The following is an 18,566-nucleotide window of genomic DNA, read 5'->3' as shown; positions in this document are numbered from 1 at the left end:
TGGATCTTGAGCTGGAAGTAAATTTAGAAAACATCTTGTCCAACTCCATCTTAGAAATAAGGAAACAGAGGTTCATGGGATATTAAAGAGATTGCCCAATAACATCCAAGGATTCAGTTTCTAATATGGAACACGACTCCAGGTTCTCTAACTTTAAAATTAATGCTCCTTTCTCAGCCGCATTTTGTACCCCATGTCTGGATTGTTCATATCCACTATAAGATTAGAGACGGACAGCTGGAAATCATTTCAGAGATCATGGGGTACAATCCCTTCCTTTGAATGCAGGTCCTTCAAAGTGCCCCCATTCTGAACCTACATATTTGGGTCTCTGATAGAGGACACATGGAAAATGGCATTTCAGGAACAAATTGAATACCAAATACCAACTCTATTTGATATATCAGGTGATATAATGCCCACACTATTTTGTAGTAGCTAATGAACCCATTTTTTCTGATCTTCCAGATTGAGAGTTAGTGGTGTATCTCAATGCCATTTGAAGACCTTAACTAGCATATCCCCTTGAGATTGTTTTCCAGTGCTGAAGCCATCTGTTGGCATAGCTAAAAAGAAATGCCAGTCTAAGAAGGGGAAACTGAACTTCCTAGTGATTTTTAACAGATTACCAGGGGGTAAAATACACATGGAGCCACAAAATAATAACGGTATTTATATAGTACTTTTAGTTTGTTGAGTACTAAATATAGTTTATCTCATTTGATCCTCAGCAACTATTGCAAATAATATTATTTCTATTTTGTAGATAAGAAAACTTGGACTCAGAAAATTAAAGTTAACTTGCCTATGATCATAATTGATGTCAAAGTTAGGACTGAACCCAGGTGTCTCCTGAGTCTTGGTTCAATTAACTCTTTATGAGTTCATATTGCCTCTAATTTATTAGTTCCAGTCTCATGTATCTACTATGCAAGCAGAAGGAATTCTATTTCCCCAATCTAAATGAATAGGGAATGGTTTCCAATAGGCTGTTTTATCTCCTATGCATGATATACAGTAGTCTCTCCTCAGAGATACCTACTGGAGCAGAGCTGAAGCTTTGTCACAATGGGTGTCAGAGTAGGGATATTTAAACTCAAGGATTTTCAAGTTATTCCACACATCATTCCAGTGATCCCATCACCAGTATACCATTATATTTGTCCCTGAGAGTTCTGGATCGTAGAAACACACCTCATGGGATAAACCCCCAGGCTTTTCCAACTTTTATCAACACATCATTGACCATGGTTAACAGTTGACTATGGATTTTATGAAAAAGCTGCCATTGCCCCATCTTCATGGTAGAACATTCCTACAAAGATTCCTTACTTCATTCCTTATAACAGTTCTGTGCCTCACACTATATACATTTATTCCTCAGTTAAGATTTTCATCTATATAGTGTCCCATTACACTCCATGTTGGATTAGTGCCACCAATTTACATCTAATTCTGAGTTCACTCATTAATTCTCCTTCTCTGTTTCCCCTCACACCTTTAATTGACCAATCAATGAAAACTAAGTAGGACTTTACTTCTACTCCCATACCTCCTATCATTTGGATTAGTGAATTCTCCTATCTGCTATGGAATTTTTTTGCAACCATGTCATTTATTCTGCCAACTCAAATGTTCCATTCCATTCTTCCCTGGGCTTTGTTTTTTCCCCATGCTTAATTGTCTTCTTCCTTGCTTCCTGAGCTGCCATCCTATGAGTAGATGACTACTTAGAAGAAATGAGAATAATCGAAAGCCATTCTACCAAAGATATGGCAAATGGACAAAGATGCTAACAATGGCAACAAGGCTCTAAGAGAGCCTTTATATCTAAAAGACTAGGTAAGACTAAATATCCAAAATTCCTGTAAGGATGAGACATCAGAGAAGCTCAAATCAATGTCACCTCCTCTTTGAAGGCTTCCTTAATCAACCCAATCCCACATTATTAATTAGACTTCTCTCTAAGACCTTATATCAGATTTTTTGTAACATTCATTCCCTTTATCATGTCATATTATCCTAAGTATAACTATCTGTTGTTTGTGTCTTATTTCCCTACAAGATTGTAAGCTTCTTGAGGAAAGGGATCTTGTTTTATCTAATCTTCAAATCTCTCTTGAAACATTTAACATAGTGCTTTGCCCACAGTAAGAATTTAGTAAATGGAATTTTTGGTCTATTGTTTTTATTTGTATTTGACAAACTAAACATAGAACCCATTGTCCAGACAGATAATAGGGTATGGTGATCAATTACAACTTCCTTCTAAAAGGAACCAGGTTTCCAGGAATTAGACCAAAGAAGCTTGTCTGTTTAGACATTTGATTTGCCCTATTAGCCTGACACAAAGATGGCTTTTACTTGTTCATTCGCCATCTTTCTTCCCCCTCCCCCAAATCTACATACTTTTTTAGTAATGATTTCTTAGTTGCATGAGCTTCTATAAAGTTGGCCTACTTGGCGTTTTGTTACTAGTTATCAAAGAACATAACATCAATGGAAGTTCATAAAATAAACTAGGTCGTTAGTGTGGGTTTGAAAAGAAGCAGGGTTGTTTGTTTGTTTTTTTTTTTTTATCAATATCTTCTTTGGGTTTTTTAGTAGATTTTTTTACATTACAGTTATTTCCTGAAATACCTCCCACCTCTCCCCATTTAACCTTCCTGAAACAAAAACAACCAAGCAAAACCACAACCACATTTGACACATCAAGTAACATTCTGTACCAAAAGTACTTTTCTGCAGAGAGGAAAGATTTGTACTATATACAATGTCTAATTAATAGCAATTAATCCAGATATAGCTGCTGTTTTACGTTGTTTTCATTTATTTTATTGAAGTCATTGTGTATCTTTTTCTTTTGGTTCTGTTTTCTTTGATCTGCACCATTTCATACAAATGTTTTTCCAAATTCTTTATACATATCATTTCCTATGACACAATAATATTTCGTTAATTCACCACAATTTGTTCAGTCATGCCCCAATCATTAGGCAACAGTTTTCTCGCTGGTTCTTTGCTATATCAATAGCTAATTTTGGTATGTATGGGGCCTTTCATCATCTACTCATCTTCTCTATCTCCTGCCCTCCTTCCCAGCCTCTGTGTGTGTGTGTGTGTGTGTGTCTCTGTGTGTGTGTGTGTGTATGTGTATACTAAAGGTCTCCCTCATCTTTCTTCTCTTTTCTTTTTATGCTCTTTCTCTTGGTGATTATATCATCTTTATTCTTTCATGCAACCTCCACCCAAATTCTGATGCTTACCCCTTCTCTCCTGAGACTATTGTAATTCATTTAATTGGTTCCTTTGCCTCTAGATCTCTTCTCTTTTTCTTCCCTCCAACATACCCTCCACCCATGTGCTAAATGGATATTCTGAAAGCACAGATATGGCCATGGAACCTACACAGCTCAGAAACTAAAGTGGATTCCTACTTTTCTCTAGAATAAAATACAAACTCTGAAACTGAACTGAAACTGAACAAAGCCTCTAGATGTTAACTGGGAAGTGATAACCCAGTGTAAATGCCTAACAAAGATGAGGATTGTAGTCTATATTACTTATAAAACAAGGTAATTGAATTATAAGAGCACCATACATTTTAAGGAATTTTCTCCTGTAAGATTAAAACACAAGTACATACCAAATTTGATTGAGTAAGGGATTTGGTGCAACACCAACACTTGGGTCCAGTTTTATTCATTTTAGATTTATTGAATTGGCTAAATTAGGTTGACCTTGATTCCAATTTGCACAGTTCACTTGATCTCAGAAGACAAAAGTACTTGCCTAATCTGTCCAGGCCAGGGTGATTTAGGTTAAAAGTTAGACAAATTGCTTACATGCTGTTCTACTGTGTTCTAAAGTTATCCATTCAGTGTTTTTTTTTTTTTTTTTTTTTAGGGTAGCATGCCACTGAGTCATTTTTCTTCAAATTTCCTTTTTTTAAAAAATGCTCATTTCCTCATCTACAACCAAAGCCTCCTAAATATAACCACCAATAAAATATAACCACCTTAAGTACTGTGTATGGGAGTGTTTTATTGTGTTTGTCAAACCTGCTTTGGGAGAGCAAGATATCAAGGCACACGTTCTATTCTGTAAGTCCTGCTCCAAAAACCATCCTGGAAGTCTTCTTGGGAAACCCTTCCAGCTTCACATCTGCTTTCCCAGTTGGCCAGCTGTGGTTGGTTTGTGTTCTATAAATAGAACAGACATTTTGACTTGCCTGCGGGAACCTGCCCCGTGACTGGGATGGCAATGTGCCTTTAACAGGAGATGGAGCCCAGTATTCCATATGGGACAACCAGACAAAAAAAAATCTGACTAGATCATAACTATAGGCATGTGATCACGTATGGACCCACTACACTTGGAGGAGAAGGAAGTGAGACAAGGCTTAAATGGCAAGGGGCCAGGACCCAAGTTCACATTAAGTAGGAACATCTGCATTACTGGTGAAGGTCAAGAATGGCCAGTTTTGACTGAGATGTAATAAATTCCTAAAGGAGGATCATTTAGGTATTGTGGTAAAGATCTTCTAGGAGTTCAATTACATAAAAAAATAGAGTAGAGCCAGTTCATTTCTGAAAGGCTACATAGGAATGTATGAGACATAGATCAGAACCGGAAATACCATATGACTTTTTTCAGTTTTCATTGTTTTTTCTCACTACATTTAGATTTACATTTATTTTCTAAATTGCCCAGAATAGATGGAAATAAATCTGAAAGGGATAAGCACTAATTACTGGGCACTCAGGAAAAGCCTTCTGCAGATGGTGGGGTTTGAAAGAGAGAGAGAGAGAGAGAGAGAGAGAGAGAGAGAGAGAGAGAGAGAAGAGAGAGAGAGAGAAGGTGGGGTTTGATCTGAGTCTTGATAGGCCTTGGCCATTTTTAAGCCCATGCCTACCTCTTTGGAGATCCCTAATAAATACTAAACAGTATTATTTTATGATAATAATGACATTATTATTAGTAACATTTTCTTCTCAGAATGACTCTCTTCAGAATGTTGGGAAGCTGGATAGTTTCATAAATAGAGGGCTGGTCTTGATAGCAGGAAGACAGATTCAAATCCTCCCTCAGTTACACACTAAGTGAATGACCATAAGCATGTAATTTGAACTCTCCGTACCAAAGAACATACTCTAATACTCTAAAGTATCAAGCTATTGCATCAGTGGAAAATGTGTTCTCCCTCAACTAATGAAAGTACAAATCCAAACAAGAAACAAGAAACAGGAGATGCAATTTATTTAATAAGACATCAAAAGTCAGATAGAAAATGCAATTAGTGAAATCCTATATAACAGTTATTCCTTTCTATCCTTCACCTTCCCACACACACAAACAAACAACCCCAGGTTCTCTTGGCTGCCTGAACTGCTAGCTCTTAGCAAGGGGAAGCATGAAAAAATCTCTCTGGCTTTGAGGGGGTATTTTAGACAACTACTTTCCTCCAACAGCTCCTGACTTCAAATAAGAGCCCTGGGCAATCATTAGCATTGGGTACTTAATATATTTGAATAAAAGAATATTTCAAGTATTGGTTTCCTTGGAAACATTTTCAAAAGCCCCTACATACTCCACATTACCAAGAGCAGGCCCTCAGGACAAAGATTTGCCCTGAAATTTGGACTCCTTCCCTGACTCTGCCAGCTCTGCTGGCTGAACTTTTCACCTCATCTTGCAGACCCTGTAACTTCTTTCAAACTCCTCTCCATGGTCTAGAATCAGGATTCTCCTTTCTCATTGCCCGCTTTACGTGTGATCTTTTCTAATAGGGATATAAGTTCATTGGGGCAGAGGCTGGCTTCATTATTTGCAGTTGTTTCCTCAGGGATTGGCACAGTGCTTGGCACAAAGCAAGTGTTTAAAAATGTTGTCTTATCTATCTTTCTATACATCTACCTATCTATCCACCTGCTTCTCCATCTATCCATCTATTTATCTACTTAGCTGTCCATCTACTTATCTATCCACCTGTCTCTATTTATGTAGTTGTTTGTCTGTCTATCTATCTATCCAACAGTGTATCAATCCATTGATCTATTTATCTATCTATCCACATGTTCTTCTATCCATCCATCTATACACTTATTCACCTACCTAATCATCTACCTGAGTCTGTCTGTCTAGCCACCTATCAATTCATTTATCTATCTGTTTACATATTCACCTGTTTATTTATTCATCTATCCATTAGCTACCTAGTTACCTAGCTATCTATCTATGCATCTGTCTATCCATCTATCTGTCTATCCACCTGTCCATCAATCTATCTATCCACCTGTCCATCCATCCATCCATTTATTCATCTATATAACCATCTATCTATCTGTGTCTGTCTGTATAGCCACCTGTCTTTCAGTTCATCCATCTATCTACCCATCTAGCTATCTCTGTCTATCTCTCTGTCTATTCACCTGTTTATTCAGCTTTCTATCCCCCAACTATATTTCCAGCTGTCTCTCTGTCTATCTACCCACCTGTCTGTCAATGAATCTATCTATCCACCTCTTTATTTCTTTCTATTCACCGATCTATCAATCTACCTGGCTATTTATCCATCTATCTATCCATCTGTCTATTTATCCAACTACCTGTTCAAAAACCCACCCAAGTATCTATCCACTTGTCTGTATATCTGTCTATCTATCCATCTATCTGTCTATAGTCCCTCAAGTCATCTATCTATCTATCTGTCTGTCTGTCTGTCTCTGTCTATCTTGCTACCTAACTATCCCTGTCTGTCTTTATCTCTATCTGTCTGCCTCTATTTGAAAGAATCTGTGAAAAAGAACTAGTGGCATAGTCCAGAACAACAGATTCCTTAAGCAATAACTGTGTTTATTTAGCCTTAGACTATTTAGTAACAAATTGTTTGAAATTGGAAGGAGAGGGGGAAAAGGAGGAAGAGGAAGGAGGATCACAGAGCTTTGATACTGATATTATATCTTTTAAAGTTGTGGTTCTTTTTTGCAGCATAGACCTCTTTGGCAGTTCTTGTTTGGCAGTTGGAAGTCTATGGATCCTTCCTCAGAACAATGTTTTAGGTCGCTGAAAGAAATAATAAATTTCAGTTATAATCTACTAAAAGGAACTTTCCTGTAAATCCATAGACCCCTTGACTATTCATAGGTCTGTTGAGTGGGGTTCTGGAGACCACAAGTTAGGAACTCTTTTTAAAGGATCACAGAGAACTTGGAAGACTTTTCTAAAGAGGAGAAAAAATCTTCAGGAGAAATGAGCAGTTTACTGACATTTTGAGGAAGATTAGTCATTTAGAGAAAGAAAAACTGTAACTGTCATTCTGAGGAAAGACAAGGTAACCAGAAAAGAACTGTATGGTTGGTAATTAGCCATAAGAGGAATTCTAATCAGAGACTTCTTTCTCTTTTCGCAGTTAGCTGACTGAAATTTTAAATGTCTACATGTTTTTTAAATGGCCCAGTTAATTAATTTCATAGTCAATAACCATGATTTTTGTTTGACATATAAATTTGTAGTTTGAGACAAAGATAAGAAATATGACTTATGAAAGAAGAGATTTCTACAGTTTTAGATATACTGAGATGAGGACTTGAGTTAATTCATAAGAAAGAGATTTTGTACTTTAAGTAAATTTTGAGTTAATTCCAGAACCTACCAGTAGATCGCCTTTGAATCTGGACAAAGAATTAATCAGAAAATATCAGTTGTGTTAAGTGGAGTGAGACTTGTTGAGACTACTTGAGATAATGTGGATATCACATATCTATATCTTTTAAGGTCTCAACACAAGTAAAAAGTTCTGAAAAATACATATGACTTTATTATTACACCAGATTTTGAACTCAATCTACAGTTTATGTAGTTCACAAATGAAAAGTACATATGCTTTTCCTCAAATTACTTAATGATACATCCTGGTCAGATCAAGACCTCTCCATTCAGAGGAGGTCACATGTAAATAGAGACAGTTAGAGTTATTGATTCGTGAGTGTAATCCTTAACTTCCAAGGAATTCAATAAATTCTATAAATCTTATGAGTAGCCTCATCTTACCTACACATGACTGGTTTATTCAATGGTGAATTGGGTTGCTTTCCTAGAATGATCATCTAGCTCCTCTTAATATAAAATAGCACCACCACTAAGATCTTCAAACCAACTTGGATCTAGGATCTCATTGGATAAAACTGCCTTTATAGGAGTGCAGCTTTCATTTCCCTGGTATAGATCAAGACAGGAACCCAATGGGTACTGAAGCATATATACACATGGTGGGGGTTTTTGGAATAAATTTGTATTCTTTGTATAAGTTAATATCCTTATTATTTGCATATTATTCAATGAGCCCTGAAATTGGATGAATTGGTAAAAATCTCTGTTACTTAAAATCATACTTCTAATACATCTGAGCAATCCTAAGATTTAATATTAATTAGTGAAATGTATTAAGCATGTTTTGAGTTCCAAGAATGGTCAAATATGTTGGTTGACTTGCTAACATTTTGCAGATATACAGAATGAGTTGGGGAAGCTGCAGGAAAAGGAAAACTAAAGAATCAGGATTTTAATCAATTGAACCAGATAATTAAATAATTGAAGGGTGTGAAATTTTTTAGACACAAATGTCTGAGTACACAAAAGGTTTGCTTCTAAATCTTCCCAATCAATACTAGAAAACTATGATGTTTCATATGGTATGTAGATATAAACTTTGATAACTCAAGTATCTACCTGTTTTAGGCAGCTAGATAGTATAGCAAATAGATTATTGGACCTGTAGTGAGGAGGCACTTACTAGCTGAATGATCCTAGACAAGTCAGTTAGACTAACTTTCTCAATTTCTTCAGCTGTAAAATGGGAATAATAATAGCACCCTACCCTTCAGGGGTTTTGTGATGATCAAATGAGATATTTGTAAAGCATTTTGCAAATCTCAAAGTACTATATATATGAGGAATGTGCCTATATTCACATACAAAATGTATATATATATATATATATATATATACACACACACACACATATATATATATATATATATATATATATGTGTGTGTGTGTGTGTGTGTGTGTGTGTGTGTGTGTGTGTGTGTTATTCAGTAATTAAGCCTAGGTAAGAATTGAGGCAGAGAATGGCCCCTTTTCTCTAGTCAGAAAAATCAATCTAGGAAGGGAAGACTTTGGGTTTCTTGCCAAAACAGAAACAATTTGTATTTACATTCACTCTCAATCAGGGACTTGACTTGGCCTGGGACATTCAATGAGTGTAAGAATGATTTAGGTTTAAGGTATAGTCTTTAAGAAATAAATCTAGCTAGTAAACTCCAAGATAACTTGATCAGTTTCTGTAAAGATGGGCTAGCTCCCTGGAGGGCTTCAGGATGAATTAAAGTCCTTGGTCTTTAGGAGGAGAAGTGAAGGAGGTGGGCAAGCTGCCACAAGGCAAGCTGAAGATCTCTCCTGGATTCTAGAGTCCAGAATCTTCAGCCTCTATCCTCCTCATCCTCCTGCCAAGTCACTCTGGCCTCTCTCCCTCCATCCTCCAATCCTTGCCTCTGATTATCTTAACACCAAACATTCAGCAAGCATCAACAGTGAGAAGAACCATTTATCCAAATAATTGCCAATAGAGTCATTGTGTCACATTGAATAGGTAATTAGCCTTCAGTGCTGATTGTCTGATTCAAGCATACCATTTTGGAGTTTCAGCCCTCTACAAGTGTCAGTGATAAAAATATGTAAAAAATAATTTCAACAACAAAAATATATGTGCTATATGAAAATACATTTATATTTCTTAGATCCAGCTGAAAGAAAATTCACATTTCTCTGGACACATGTATATGGATTATACATGTTATATTTGAAATTATAATTGGAAACCACATATTGACTCTTGGAAACCACATATCGACTCTTGTATGGATCCTAAATTTAAACTACATATACAAATACTAAAAACATTCCCCAGTAATAGAAAATATACCATGTATTTATTTGGTAGGATTAAGCCTTCAAAATTCCTTTGGTATGGATTCTAAATAATGTGGTAGCCATCAAGTCTTAAGAGATAATTCATTATAATTCCCACTTCAAAGTGAAATATATGTTTAGGCTTCAAGGTACTGTTTTATAAGCCTGATGTAGTTAGAATGACTATAGACACACAATCAATGCATCTCTTTACCAAAACAAAAACGCTGACCTCAGCTATCATTTTAACAATTTAAAAATCTATTTTCATGATTGATGTTCCCAAAAAAGATAATGAAGAATAGATAATGCTGGAAGTTCCCATTTTACTCCTATCAGAATAGTTCTGTTAGAAATTAGTGACAGGATGATCCTTGAGTTCATTGTACAGATATATCTTCAAAAGCAAGTTGTACAAAATAGATTATAGTTTCATGTATGATCATCTTTTTTTCTATTCTACTATGGTTTGCAAGTGTTTGTTTTATTCCTTAAGTTCAGAATAAAAATATTTTTTAAGAGATACAGAATTCTATTAAGAAATTTTGGTGTGCAAAAAACACAAAAATATCATATTGATGGCTAGTCATCCATAGCAAGTATTTGAAAAGGTGAGCCACTTGCAAGTTTACAAACTAATCCTGGAAATGAGTCCAGACCCTGCAAAGAAAATATGTTGCCTTCTGGGAAGTCTTATTTCCTTTTGAGCAAGAGAAAAAGCTAAATGGACATTTAAAATGAACTCACTCATCAGTCACAAGATAACAGAACTAATTCAAAGTTCAAAATTTCATGATTTACATGAAGACTGATTCCCACTGTTTAACTTTTAAATCCATACCCAACTCAACTCCAACATAGCTTTTGAGCATCATTGCACATTATTTCTTCTCCTCGACACTGTTACCCAGCCAAACTGGTCTTCTCTCTATTCTTCATATATGACTTTCCATCTCTAGTTTGCATGCCTTGCATTGGCTAATTCTCATGCCTGAAATACACTTACTCCTTCCTAATTTCCATGCCACAGAGTCCCTTCCTTTAATATGTAGCTCAAGCACCATCTATAAAGTCCTGATTCCCTTCCATCCACTGTTAGTACCTTTCTTCCCAAATTACCTTATATCTAACTAATTTAAACATATTTGTAATTATTAACTTGTAATAAATATATAATAAGCTAAATTCTACCTTAACTCTTTTAACAAATTTTTTTTTGTACTCACCCTAATTTCTGAAGGTTGAGAAGACTTTTCCAGTGGAACAGGATCAGAGGCTTTTCCACTGAAATCAGGATCTGAGATCAGGGTCCTGTCAGTTCCTGTTTGGGCACCAAAATGTGGTGGTCTTCTTCTTTTCTAAAATATATGATGGTTCTCTGTGGGAGCAGATTTCTTGGGGAGGTTTTTCTGGAGGCAGCCTTAGTTTCCAGTTCAGAGTAATAATCACTTCAAATGCAGCCAGCTGTTAAAATCCAAACATTTATTTTCTCCTTCCAAGTCTTGTCTCTTTCCTTGGGCCCAGTTAGCTTTCTTAGAGGCCTCTCTCCCTCCTTGGTTCCAAGAGCTCTTGCAGCTTGTCTTTTAGCTCTTCCAGCTTCTGCCTCTAGCTCAACTCCAACTCGTGGCTTCTCAATCTCCAAATGACGCTCCCTGAAAAACCCTGCCAAGAAACAAGAATCTCTATTCTAATGGAAGAGATAAATACACATAAAAATCTATAGCATAAATATGAAATTAATAATTACAAATATATACTATATAGTTATTTTTATAATACATTTTATATAATATATTTATAAATATATAATAATGGGTTTTTTCCTCAACACCTAGCACTGTGATGCTATCAGTAATAAATAGTTATTAATTGATTGGTAGGATCATAAATATAGAGATATGGCTATAGATAGTAAGACCATAGAGATAGAGATATATTGAAGGCCAATCATTTCATTTTACAGATAAGAAAACTAAGGCTGAGAGATTGGGTACTTTTTTAAGTGTGTCTGAGGATGGACCTGAATACAGCTAATGTGTGTCTGAGAAAAGATCAGAATTCAGATCAGAAACTGGGAGTTGGTCAAAGAAATCAACAGTTGTCTTGGCTCAGGGGCATTTCTTTTCCAAAGGAGAGAAGGGCTGAACCCAGAAACAACTGGTCACCTTTTTTGTTTATTTTAATCTAATATTCAAATTGTGGATTTTGTACTCAATGAACAAGGGGAGTTCATGAAGCTTAGCAAACATGATAGTCAATATGAGCAGTACCTAACTCAGGACTGAGAGACTTCAGGCCAGAAAGGCTGGGGATACTAACATGCAGTCTGAGCCAGAAGTCGCCTCTTTTATATTTGCTTGTGGAGATAGCTGGTGCCCATCTTGTGCTGGAGTTCTTTGCCACAGGAAGACTTAGGTCAAGGCAAGCCAGGGATATATTTGGCAATGTTCTGATCATAAAATCTTAAGAGATCATTTTCTCCATTCATCCTGCTCTAACGTGGAACCACAAACTGTACCATCCCTGATGAAAATGCTTCATTTTTAAGGATCTCAAAGCAAAGAGTAGTACAGTAGCATGGTGAATACAGAGCTTGCCTCAAAACTAGGAAGACTTAGAATCCTGTCTTAGATACATACTGCCACGGTCATCCATAAATTGCAGAAAAGGCATCAAACTTTATTAAGAGGGGAGATTTCCTCATTAAGGATTTCCTATACTCATGAAATCATAGATCAATCCCCATCTAGAAGAAAAGGAGATTCCATGATTCTCCATAGACTATCCCTATGTTTATTAAATTCCACTGTTAGTGAATTCTTTGAGGCTTGTTTTACTGCAGTTGACATCCGTCCGTGTAAGCAGTTGAAATGGGCTCATGTGCTATTTTCCTTAAACCTACAGGACGACAGTTCTTGTCATTGTATTATCAACACAGGGAGTTCAATATGAGTTGACAACCGGTGCCCTTCTCCTTGAGCCACCAAACCAGGAGTCACCTCAGATCACCTCTGGCACTTCAATGAAATTGCCTTTCAAAAGGTTGCAATGTCCTTTCAGACCACCAGAGGGTGATCTGCCTACAAGCTACTAGACTACTTCAACCAACCAATGAATTAACTCAAGAAATTCACTAGGTCCACAATTATTGATCAATAAATAATCAATAAACATTTTAAGCACCTATTATGCACCAGGCACTGAAATAAAAAGGAGTTAAAGGCAGACCTTGCCCTCAAGGAGCTTATGATCTAATGAGGGAAACTTGTTTTTCTCTCATTTTAGTTATGTTTGACACTTTGTGAGCTCATTAGAGGGTTTTTTTTTTTTGAGCAAATTTAATTGGAGTGGTTTGCCACTTCCTTCTCCAAATCATTTTATATATGAGGAACTGAGGCAGAAAGAGGTAAGTGACTTGCCTAGAGTCACACAGCTAATAAGTATCTGAAGCCAGATGTGAACTCAGGAAAATAAGCCTTCCTGACTCTAGACCTGGCCCTCTATCCACTGTGCCACCTAGCTGCTCCATGGGGAAAAGATTACATGCAAACATATATATATATATATATATATATATATATATATATATATATATATATATATATATATATATATACACAAGCCATATGCAGAATAGGAGGAAATAATTAACAGAAGGAAAGAACTAGAATTAAGAAGAGTTAGGGACGGATTCTTGTAGAATGAGAGATTTTAATTAGAGCTGAAAAAAAAAAAGCAAGGGAGGTCAGTAGAGGAGAAGAGGCAGGAGAGTGTTCCTGGCATAGAGGTCAGCCAGAGAAAATGCTCTGAGCTGAGAGATGGATTATCTTGTTCATGGAACAACCAGGAGGCCAGTGTCATCATATCAAAGAATTCATGCCAGGTGTAAAAAGACTAGGAAGGTAGGAAGGAGCTGCATCATAAAGGATTTTAAATAGTCAAGAGAGCATTTTGTAGTTGACCCTAGAGGCAATAGGTAGTCACTGGAGATTACTGAGTATGGAAGGTGACATGATCAGACCTAAAGATTTCTTTAGGAAAATCACTTTAGTGACTGAATGTTATCTTTTTAAAAGACATTTTAAAAATATTTTTAAAAGATAAAATATATTTGAAAAATAAAAATATTTTAATGATAGCTTTTTATTTTCAAAATACATGCAAAGATAGTTTTCAACATTCACCCTTGCAAAACTTTACATTCCAAATTTTTCTCCCTCCTTTCCCATTACTTCATCCCCGGAAAGCAAGTGATCCACTATAAGTTAAACATGTGCTATTCTTCTATGCATATCTCTACATTTATCATGCTGCACAAGAAAAATAAGAACAAAAAGGAAAAAATGGGAAAAAAAAGCAAGCAAATGACAACAAAAAAGGTGAAAATACTATGTTGCGATCCACATTCAGTCCCCATAGTCCTTTTTCTGGATGCAGATGGCTCTCTCCATCACAAATATATTGGAAAAGGCCTGAATCACCTCACTATTGAATAAAACCATGTCCATCAGAGCTAATCATCACATAATCTTGCAGTTGCTGTTTACAATGTTGTCTTGGTTCCACTCACTTCACTTAGCACTTTCTGAAATCCTGAATGTTATCTTTATGATAAAATGAAATATTAATGAAACTATTGAAAACTAAAAACTATGATCTTAAGCAACTCTAAAGATCCTATCCTGTAGCCTTCCTTTTCCATATCATAATTCCAATGTTCTCTCCTCCCCCATATCCATAAAGCTTTGTTATTCAATATAGAATCCTGGATTGAGAACTGAAAGGGACCTCAGAGGTTAATAAATTCAATTTGTTCATTGTACAAGTGATGAAATTCAGACCTAGAGGGTTTATATAGCTAACTCATGGTCACCTAACTAATGTCAAAAGTAGAATTTGAACTCAAGTCTTTTGGACACAGAGCTAATACTTTTTCTATCACACCATAATGTATGACAATACTCTAATCAAACTGATAGAAGACCTATATATGTGATTTTGCTAGCAAAGGAGATTCCCCAAGTGAAGATATTCTCTGATTTTCTCTTCTAAAACAATAAAATACTTTCTCTACAATTTATAGTTTTAGAGGATAAACAAGCCATATATCCAAAATATGTCAAAAAAGGGGACTTGAAGGAGCAGCTAAATGGTGCAATGAATAGAGCACCAGCCTGGAGTGCATCTGAGTTCAAATTCAGTCTCAGACATTTAACATTTACTGGTTTTGTGACCTGGACAAGTCATTTAACCCAATTGCCTAGCCAAAAAAAGATTTGGGGATTTAAGTCCCCAAATCCGAGTGCTTCTGATCTTGAACCTAGCTCACTATCCACTATACCATTCCATCTTTCAACCACATTGAACACAATGAAAATGAAAGATCAAATATTCCTATATGGAGCATCTAACTCTAATCATCTCCCAATCCTCCTCTCTTTAAATAACATCCCTTCTGCCTGTTCCACTCTTACTCCTCAGACTTTAGAGGAGATCAGAAGAATTCCTAAAACTATATGGAAAATGAATGACAGGAAAAAGTATAGGTTCATGATTCTAGCTTTAGATCAAGGGAAAACAGGCATACAGTGAAAGGAGAAGACAGTCTTCCTTTCTTTGATCAATGAGGGAATTTTCAATTGCTTCCTATCTAGAAGTTATGGTCTTCTCTCCTCATGCTGCAGTCATCAGGATCTGGCTTACCTCCCTAGCTGTATTGACATTTTGGTTCACCATGGACTATCAAACCAGAGCGCTACTAGCAGCTGCCATAATAATCACAACCACAGCCATTCTAGTCACCCTCTTGGAAGCCTGACAGTCCAATTTCAATGACATCGGTTCTTGCCAGTGTCCATATTGTGATCATCAAGTCCAGTTCCACCTGTAAACTCTGATCATCCCAATTGTCTTCGTGACAATAAGGAAGTCTGGATCTTGAGGGCAGTGGAAGAGGTTAATCTTGCAAGATTTCGTTTCATTCTCTCTTACTGAGCAAAAAAGTTAGATGGGATGTTTAAGGGAGGGAGATGTCCTACCTGTCATAAGAAAATTCTCCCCCTCACAGCAGGTTCAGAGATATGCAACAGGCAGTCAACTAATCCTGGTGTGCCAAGATCACCACTTTGCCCAGTCTTTTTCTTCCCACAGTATTACTATCCTGGATGCAGAAGAAAAGAACAACTTAGAAGATAAGGGAATATGATGTGGGTGCAGATCAAATGTCCAAATAGCCAACATGATTTCTTCATGGTGGAGTTTCAGTCCATCCACTACCTTTAGTAAAAAAAGAATGTGTTGAAAAATGTATCAGTTCCTTTGTTTCTTTACCCACATTCCTGCCTGGCACTCCCTTTCAGTTTCTGAATTCATCTTTGGAAGAAATTTAAATCAATACCTCAGAGGCAATTGATTTTTTAATAAAATTTGAATGAACGCACCTGAGGTGAGGCAAATATAACCATCTTGCTCAGGTGGTTCAGAGCATGTTCTGATTCAGTTTTTTCTTGATAATTGTCTTGGCTAGTTTTCCTTCTTCCAATCTATCCCTCATATCAACTCTAGAATAATCTTGTTAATGTATTTGTTAATGTCAATTAGTTTTGTTTACATTTTTTCTTTTTTTATTCTTTATCATAAGGAATGTGTATCTTGGAGGGAAGAAAGGCACACTTTGATAAATACAAGCGATTTTAAAAACAAAATATATAAATAAAAACTTATTTCAATTTTTAAATGTTTGTTAAAATACCAAACTTTTCTTGAAAATATAAGAATGCATTTATCTTCCTCCATTCTTTCATAAAATTGGGGCCATGGGATTGGAAAATTAATATATCATTGGGATTTGATTTATATATTGGATAGTTTTGCTAAATTGCATTTTTTTGTTTTGTCTTTTTAAATTTTTTTTGTGATAAGAGATGGCCCTCTGGGTGAGGAAAGAGGAAGTGCATATTAGAAATTGAAGGAGATAAGAAAACAAAAAATATCAAGAAAAAATTTAATAAAAATGTATTAACTATTTTGCTGAAAATGCTAATAAATCCATGTACAATTATGAAGAGAATGACATTTGAGATTCAGATGCTAAACTACCTCTGTTTCTTTCTTCTCAGTCTTAAATCTCTCACAATCTAAGAACTAGAAGCAGAAAACTATGGCAGGATTATAACCTAAAACAACTATGTTGCACTAGTCAAATCACTTAAATTCTGCCTTGCTTAAAAAAAAAAATTTCTAAAACTAGGATATCATCTACTCTTATCAATTGTGATTTTTAGATATTGTGATGACAAGTAAGAGAACTCATAGGGGAGAAATATTGGAAAAACAATAGGCAATCTCATTGTAAGTTAGCAGTACAGGGACTACTACTAAACGTTTTTTAATAGCTTTTGATTTTTCCAAATAAATGCAAAGATAATTTTCAACATTCACCTTTGCAAAATCTTGTATTCCAATTTGTTCTTTTGCTGCCCCCCCCCCAGATAGCAAGCAATCCAATATAAGTTAAACATGTGCAATTCTTCTAAATATATCTTGGTAAATGTTTAACAACCAAATGATGCACTTTTAAATTTAATCTGCATTTTCTCCATCACTTTCTAAGCCTAAACAATAAACAAAATAACAAATAAGCTCTAGTTTTCTGATTTGGGGGATGTAAATGTCCATACTGAAAATTTAACATTCAGGTCTTGAGAGCTAGTTTGAACTAGTTCTAGCACATTCATGATTAGTAGTTGCTAAAGAAAATTGGATGATAACCCCTTGTAATATTGATTTCTAGTTTAGAATGTTCCAACTACTTAAGCAATTGTCTTTTTTTCCCCACAGATACTATTAAAATTGTTGACTTATTGATTACTTGAAATCTTGGAGAATGTCTTTCCATTTCTAGACCTAGGCTTAGTTGATATGAGAACTCCCCCCAGTAAATCACATAAATTATTTTCTGCAGTTTATAATCTTCAAGAGCTGCCTGATTTATTGAAAATTGTGATCTGCCCTTGGCTATACATCTACATGTGTGTCAAAGGTAGAACTTGAATTCAGACTTCCCTGTCTCAGACTCTCTAACTACATTATGGCTAGAAGACATTCTGTCTTCTTATTTACTAATTATTTCATCTTAGAATAGAAGGGCTCTCTCACATTGTTTTAAAGCTATGATACCTTTTCTGGGAAAATAAGGAAAAAGGAATGGTGAGAGCCACTTTAGATGGAGGCAGGGAATAATAAAGTCCAGAAAGGATAATTTAAAATGTATGTGTATATATATATGTGTGTGTGTGTGTGTATGTATATATGTACATATGCATATATACACACATATAAAATGTTATATATATGATATGCAATATAATTATACATGAGATAACACTATGTGATAATTATAATGTATAATATAAACACTCAACATTCATTCAGTATTTCTAGTCTGTTTCTTCATCACAAGTCAAAATGGTGTGGTGCAGTGACATCATTGAAGGATCCCTGCTCCTGGAATACTGACTTAGAAAACCACATATTAATATTATTTATGTTCAATTGCATTTTTGTTCGTTTTGTTAAATACTTCCCAATTATA

General features: G+C 35.7%; 1 long non-coding RNA gene across 1 annotated transcript in view; it reads right to left on the bottom strand.

Moving 5' to 3' along the window:
* Positions 1-5,242: 5,242 nt before the first annotated feature.
* The window catches only part of LOC127538856 (uncharacterized), a 33,874-nt gene continuing 20,550 nt past the window's right edge, over positions 5,243-18,566 (bottom strand). Inside the window, exons 2-3 of the long non-coding RNA XR_007947768.1 lie at positions 11,200-11,635; positions 5,243-7,065 (exon numbers count right to left, since the gene is read on the bottom strand). This is a non-coding gene — a long non-coding RNA (uncharacterized LOC127538856). The remainder of the gene's footprint in view (positions 7,066-11,199; positions 11,636-18,566) is intronic.

This window comes from Antechinus flavipes, chromosome 5 (assembly GCF_016432865.1).
Source record: "Antechinus flavipes isolate AdamAnt ecotype Samford, QLD, Australia chromosome 5, AdamAnt_v2, whole genome shotgun sequence".
In the NCBI taxonomy this organism is placed as follows: domain Eukaryota; kingdom Metazoa; phylum Chordata; class Mammalia; order Dasyuromorphia; family Dasyuridae; genus Antechinus; species Antechinus flavipes.
This window is presented reverse-complemented; position numbering and strand designations above follow the sequence as displayed.